The sequence below is a fragment of the Stenella coeruleoalba genome (genome assembly GCF_951394435.1).
Source record: "Stenella coeruleoalba genome assembly, chromosome: 16".
In the NCBI taxonomy this organism is placed as follows: Eukaryota; Metazoa; Chordata; class Mammalia; order Artiodactyla; family Delphinidae; genus Stenella; species Stenella coeruleoalba.
This window is the reverse complement of record NC_137162.1, coordinates 47,501,348-47,508,757: the sequence shown is the minus strand read 5'-3', so window position 1 is coordinate 47,508,757 and position 7,410 is coordinate 47,501,348. Positions and strand designations below refer to the sequence as shown.

At 51.0% G+C, this 7,410-nt stretch overlaps 1 long non-coding RNA gene across 1 annotated transcript in view; it reads left to right on the top strand.

Moving 5' to 3' along the window:
* Positions 1-2,555: 2,555 nt before the first annotated feature.
* LOC307174868 overlaps positions 2,556-7,410 on the top strand; it is a 34,609-nt gene continuing 29,754 nt past the window's right edge. The window contains exon 1 of the long non-coding RNA XR_013824189.1: positions 2,556-2,597. This is a non-coding gene — a long non-coding RNA (uncharacterized lncRNA). The remainder of the gene's footprint in view (positions 2,598-7,410) is intronic.

Genomic DNA, 7,410 nt, shown 5'->3' with positions numbered 1-7,410 from the left:
CTTCTGCACTGAAGCAATGACTTGTGCATCAATAAATATGGAAGAGCCTGGGTGACGAAACATGGCGTCGTCATCTTGTTTTTGTCGCTAACTCCTTTCTCCTTTCTGAGCCTCACTTCTCTCTCATCATTAAAGTGAGGAGTTGATGAGAAGATCTCAGAGAGACTTTCCGTTCTAAAATGTCAGGGGTTTAGAAGATGAGCTGTAGTGGACTCTTAATTAGGAGAGTATGTTTAATCTTGGGGAAGGATGCAATAAAGGGTTCGATTTGAGGAAGGTTAAGAAATAAGTGCTTGCACCTTTCTTTTGTGAATTCCTTTGCTGTCTCTTTCCTGATACTCTTCCCTAAACCCCCGGGCCTGGGGCTACAGAACTGTCAGAGCTGAATTTGGTCACCTTGGTGACCTGTAGCTGCTGACAGGGAGAGGATGCCAAGGCACTGATTTGGGGTTTCACTCACCACCATAGGCCCCGGAAAACTGACTAGGCCTGTCTTGACCTTCTTCACCTGCAGCCAGAGTCCACCTGTCCACAGCCCAGAGGGAGCCGCTGCCGTGTCCCTTTCAGAAATGGCCTGTCCTGGGGCTTCTCCGGTGGCGCAGTGGTTGAGAGTCCACCTGCCGATGCAGGGGACACGGGTTCGTGCCCCGGTCCGGGAAGATCCCACATGCCGCGGAGCGGCTGGGCCCGTGAGCCATGGCCGCTGAGCCTGCGCGTCCGGAGCCCGTGCTCTGCAGCAGGAGAGGCCACAACAGTGAGAGGCCCGTGTACCGCAAAAAAAAAGAAATGGCCTGTCCTTTCCAGCTTCACGCAGCTCCTCGCCATACTGCTGACAGGTGCAATTCACATAGCATGCAATTAACCATTCTAAAGTGTACGATTCAGTGCTGTTTTGTGTATTTATAATGCTGTGCAATTCATAAGCTCTCTCTAGCTTCAAAAGTTTTTCATTACCCCATAAAAGGCCCCACACTCCCTAAGTAATCACTTTCCATTCTGTCCTCCTCCCATCCTCTGGATTCTGTCTTTACGAATGTGCCTATTTTAGATAGAGCATATAAACCGAAATACATATTATGTGACCTTTTGTGACAGGATTCTTTCACTTAGCCTAATGTTTATGAGATTTATCCAAGTTGCACCGTGGATCAGTACTTCATTTCTTTTTTATGGCTAAATACTATTCCGGATAAGCCGAAATTTGCTTCTTCGTTCATCCGTTGGTGGACATTTAGGTTGCTTCCATATTTTGGCTTTTATGAATAATGCAGCTACATTTATGTACAAGATTTTGTGTGGATAGATGTTCTCATTTCTCTTGGGTATATGCTTAAGAGTGGAATAGCTCTGTCATATGGTAATTCTCTGTTTAACTTTCTGAGAACTGCCAAACTGTTCTCCAAAGCAGCTGCACCATTTTACATTCCCTTCAGCGGGTATGAGAATTAATTTCTCCACATTCTTGCCAAGCTCATTATCATATGACTTTTTGATTATAGCCATCCTAGTGGGTGTGAGGTGATATCCCATTATGGTTTTGTTTTGGATTTCCCTAATGACTAACAATGTCAACCATATTTCATGTACTTATTGGCCACTCCCGTTGCGGAGCACAGGCTCCGGATGCGCAGGCTCAGCAGCCATGGCTCACGGGCCCAGCCGCTCCGCGGCATGTGGGATCCTCCCGGACCGGGGCACGAACCTGTGTCCCCTGCATCGGCAGGTGGACTCCCAACCACTGTGCCACCAGGGAAGCCCTACTTTGCCCATTTTTAAATTGTCTTTTGATTATTGAGTTGTAAGTGTTCTTTAGCTCTTCTGGATATTAGACCTTTATCAGATATATGATTTGTGAAAAATTTCCCATTTCATAGGATGTCTTTGCATTTTCCTGATAATGTTCTTTGATACAAAAGTTTTAAATTTTTATGTAGTCTAATTTATCTAATTTTTCTTTTGTTGCTCACACTTTTGCTGGCATATCTAAGAATTCTGTCCCAAATTCTTTGCCAAGATCATGAATTACCCTTATGTTTTCTTCTAAGATTGTAACAGTTTTAGCTCTTATATTTAAGTCAATGATCAATTTTGAGTTAATTTTTGTATATGTTGTGAAGTGGGGGATCAGAATCCATTCTTTGTATGTGAATGTCGAGTCGTCCCACTTGAGTGGTGTTTGGATGAGAAAGGGAGTTTTTAAACTGGGTTTTCTGCCTGAGTCCTTATGTATTTCTATATCTGGATATGCAAAAGTGTTCGTACAGAAATGCATGTAAGCCAGTTCACATTTTTCAAGTTCAGGGCTGTCATGAGCATTAAATGAGACAATGTATGTAACACTTATGTAGCACAGAGTTGAATGAGACCTAATGTTGGCACTTAAGCCCAGTGTGGAGGACACAAATCATCAGACTCTTTAGCAGGAATAAAAGGTACAGGAATCCTTCCCTACAAGGGAGCTTAACTTGCCTGTGCTGTGTTCTCTTTGTTTCTTTCCGAAACAATGTTGCTCCAAAGCCCTGTGCCCTATCTCTGCTCACATTCACTGCGTGTGCTGGTGGTACCTCCCTTGTTGCTGGGTCATTTGGATGGACAAGGTGAGTGCCCAGAGATAGCCCTTGCCCTGGGAAGGCAAGGCTGACACCCTGGAGCTTCCCCCAGAGACCATAGTGCCTTGTGCCTGACTGCGGGCCCAACCTGCGACCCCTCTCTCAATTAGTGGAGGGCTGGTTCTCAGATGTCACCACCACTCCTGTCTGCTCAGCACGAGGAGAGTGCTGCTCTGAGTATGTGCTTGTCTATGTGTCCCTATGCCAGGGACACGGTGCTGGATGGGTCTCCCCTGAGCTCTGGGGCTTAGTAGTCATTATCCTCGGTGGCCACCCTTGGGGGAGGTGTCCACCATCCTAGATTCCGCTTCCTTACCCGAGCACCTCTAATTACTGTCATTGTGATACCACCTATGTGTGCCATCACCCAGAATTAAATATTCTCATTTTCTCCATAACTATTTTCCTTATACCTATCTCAATCAGTCATTCTGGAAACACAGCACCGGATGCCCCAGACCCCTGCTTTCTCTGCTTTCTTCCTACCTCTGGGCTCCCTCCTGCCTTCCTCTGTTCCTCCCCTGCTTAGACTCCGTGAAGCACCACTGCAGCCTCTCTCTTGCAGGTATCGTCATATCTCCTGCATCACTCTTCTTGGATTGAGTCCCCCCCTGGCAACACCCTAGCTGTGGACTGAGCCAGGCACTCCTTTCTCAGATCTGGTATCGGGGCAGTTCAGTGCTGTTGGTGAACATCAGCCCACCAATATGTGTCCACCAGAGCCATAGGAAGTCCATTCCCCACTGCTTCCAAACTTCTCGTTCTCTCTCAGCAGGAGGCCTCCCCTCCTTCCTTGCAGCCACGACAGAAGCCTGGCCTCCCCCTCCTCTCCCTGTATCTTACATACCTTCTTGTGCCAGCCTTCTGGGCTCTGCCCTTGGATGGCCCATTTTTGCTCCCACGCTCTCTTTTCTTTGCTGGTTTCTGCCTCACTCTTCCTTATCACAAAGAAAAGAGGCTCGATTGTCCCCACACCTCCTCAGTCACTGCTTTGACTCTCTCTCTTTTTGACCACATTTCTTGTCCCTTCCCAGCCTCTGCCCATGCCTCTCCTGCTGTGTAGGGATGGGGGCTGCAGCCCTACGAGCTGAGTGAGAGACTTGCTGTTGAAACCAATCAGGAAGGCACCCTTCAGTCTTTAGCTTTTGGGATTTCTCTGCAACATTGGAGTTTGGGGACCATTTCCCCCTTGGTTTCCACGGCGACCCTTCCTTCATGGGGCTCCCACCCCTCCTGGTGGGTTCCCTCTCCAGTTCCTTTGTAGACTCCCTTCCTGCCTGCCAGTGCCTTAGACGTTGGGTCTCTGGCTCTGTTCTTGCCCGTCCTGTCTCCCTGCACCTCTCCCCTCCTTGCGTCATCTGGTCCACTCTGAGGTCTCCCGTGGCCTGGAAGTTCTGGAGGTAGATGTTCTTTTCCTTGCACGCTGTGGGTCGTGGCCTGTCAATGTTCTCTGCAGGGTGGCCGGACAGGGAGGGTTTGATGGCTCTACCGGGAGGGTCATGAAGACTCTGGCTTCTAAGGTCTGAGCAGAGGACCCTCTGGAGAGCAAGGTTTTGGCCACATCCTCAACCCTCACTCGGATGCCGCAGCAGTGTTGGCATCACCCAGGTGCTGGTCAAACACGCAGGGTCTGAGCCCCACCCCAGGGTCCAGAGCTGAATGTGGGTGTTGACCACCCCCCTGGGGGATTTACACACACAGCAGAGTGTGAGGGGCTGCTGCGGGCCCATTTCGGCTTGAACAGTGTCCGAGAGGCGTGTCTGCTAAAATGGGGCCGGGCAGGGAAAGTCTCTAGGAACTTGATTTCTTAAAATGCTTTTGCCCCAAAATGGAGGCCAGGTTTCCAAGAGAAACCTGATGGAAGGAGCCCTATATTTTTTTCTAATGGAATGAGAACTTATGCTCAGCAAACAAAAGAGATTCTTGTTTGAAAATGACTTGCGGTCCAGCCTTGTGGGCTACCAGGGGGAATCAAATGAAAGAAGAAAAAGCAGTAGCAGTGTAGATGTTTCGCTGTGCCAGAGGCGGGAGGATCTCAGGGTTGAACTATTCCCATCCACGGTTTGGGGCCAGGCCCGGGTCTGATAACACTCTGGGGAAAGGAGATCAGGAGAATTTCCTTTGAGGGGCTGGATGCATCTTTTGAATTTCAGACAAGGGCAGGGCCCTCCAGGGTGCTTCTGCCTCCCCGGCCCTTCCTCACTCTGCCCCTCAGGGCTGATGCTCAAACCCTTTGCTCACCCAAAGGACAAATGGACCCGCGGAACTGGAGCACGTGGGTATTCAGTGGCTGAATATGACCAAAATCAACCCTGGCTTGTGAGCAGGCTCCCGAGGCCAAAAACAATAGCTCCCCCCACTCTGCGTTAACACAGTGGTTTGGGTTTAGCTGGTAACTCACCCCGTCACAAGCCCTGCCTTTGTAACCAGCACCCCTGGGCCTGGGCTAACAAGGCCAAGGCTGTCTGCAAGAAACAAGAGCCCCACTATGGGGCCTGCATGCTCTGGTCCCACACTCCCGGTGAAGATGATAGGGATGGAGAGGAAGGGAGCTTGGGACAGCCCCAGGCTCTTATGGTTTTGGGAAAAGCATGAACAAGAAAGCTCCCAGCAGCCTCCGGGAAGGGGCCAAGGTCTGGGCTCCAGAACAGTCCTACAGCCACAGCCCAAGGCCTTTGCCATGTCTAGCTACCATCTCATTACCCAGTGCTGATCCTAGGCCAGTGGCCTCCTCCCTTGTCCCTGCTGGACACCTGTCACTCACCATTTATCCCTTAGCTTAGCGATCACTCTCAAGAAGCCTTGCTGTCTCCCCAGGGCAGGCATCTCTGGCATCTTTATAGCACCCTGCCCTCCCACCAGCTCCTGTCTCTGTATGAGGCTCTCACCCTCATGCGTCTCACCCTCCATTGTAGGACTGGCACGGCAGGCTCCAAGACACACTGCAGGTCCCCCTTTAGGAGAGTGCTCTCTGCTGCTCAGCTGTGAGAGGCGTGGTGACCCGATGGCCTCTCGCTGATTCCTAGACTCATCACACTCCCCCTGGGGCAGCCTCCATCAACTGAGCAAGGTGAGGTACCAGGACATAGCTCTTCCCCCAAGCAATGGGGTCTCCTCTAATGGTCCTGCTCTGGAGCTCTGTGGGCCTGGCCTCTGCCAGGTTATATTTGGTTGTATTTGCATCACAGTCTGACCTCTCCCTGTCCAAACCCACTTCCCTTCATAGATGGTACCTGCCAGCCAGTCTTTTATACTCCTAACTCTGCCTCAGAGTCTGCTTTCCAGAGAACCACTTGGGACAGGTTGGCAGGGCTAGGACCCATGTGTTTCCTGCACCCGGCACCTAAGGGGTCTCAGAGAGGGTGATGAGGGAGAATGGATCGATGGATGAATGGATGGATAAACGGATGGATGGATGGATGAATGGCTGGAGCTGTTCTAATTATTTCACTTAATCCTCACAGCTTAATTTTCATGAGGTTAGTGTTATTATTGTCTTAATATCATAAAAGAGGACTGAGACACAGAGTGGTTAAGGAACTTGCTTGGGGTCACACAGCCCAGGGGTCAGGACATGGGAGGTGTGGTTGGGGCTCCCTGAAGGCAGAGCCTCACCTCTGAGAGCTGTTTGTGTCCTTGCCCCAACTGCCTGGCATTGTCTTGTAGGATTGTCACAAAAGTCCAGGGAGCCTGACAGAGAAGGAAAAGGACACTTTGGTCTAGAGCATCTGTTTCCAGTGATACATCCACACCTCCTGACAAAGTTTGGCGTCACAGTGCTGCTCATTGGACATGCATCTTAGGTCTGTGCCACGCTTGAAGGCCTCACCGGCCAGGTTGTCCCAAGGAGGTTGTGGCTGGGCCCACTGTGACATGGTGTGTGGTGGGAAGCCTGGGCCTCTGGTACAGAAGCAAGCCCGGCCCACCACGGTGCTGGCCCCGTCCTTGCACTCCAGCTGCTGAGACCCCTTCCTGGAGGCCACGGCACGAATGCCGGCTTGAGTGTGCGCCCAGCACACATGCGGTGCTGTCACTCCTCCTGTCTCATTGATTCCCACAGCATCTCTGGGATCCTTGTTTTACAAGGGAGGGAATAGGTTTAGAAATTAGTGACTCTCCAAAGGCCTCCCAGAGGGTGTGCAAGGCAGCAGCAGGAATTTGGACCCAGCACTAGAAGAGACGTGGCCATCCTATGTCTCTGAGTCTCAGCAGTGAGGGGCTGAGCATCAGTCTGGACCATTCTTGCCAGGATGAGGAAATGAGTGGCATGTGGAGGGTATCCAGAGAGCGCGAAGCCTCACGTGAACGAGGGGCCACGCCCGGTTCCTGAGTCCCGCACGGGTGAGCTGGGCTCCACGCATCACATTCTGGGCACATCCCCCGCCTCATCTTCATGCGTGGGATGGAGGGTGGGTCAGGAGGGAGCACTATCATTCAGCCTGGAAATTAGAGAAACAGCAGGCAGCAGCGGAGGGATCACTGGCTGAGAAGTTGAGAATCCACGTGGTTCACCAGGTCCCTGCAGAGATGCCTATTTCCACGTGCGCAAGAGCCGGCTGGAGGCCTGCTGACCTGGACCCCTCACCTGGCCTCCTGAGTCTCTACTTCCTCCTCTGCAAATTAGGAACAATAATGCCTTCCTGCAGGGTGCTAGAGAGGATGTGAGGCAGGGTATAAACTCTAAAGAGCTCAGGCATCTTAACTATTACTTAACTATTACTATGATGAGAGGCTGAGGAAGAGCTCAGGGTATGGAAAGCGAGGGTTGAGCTGCAGAGCAGTGATTTACAAATTTCCTGCC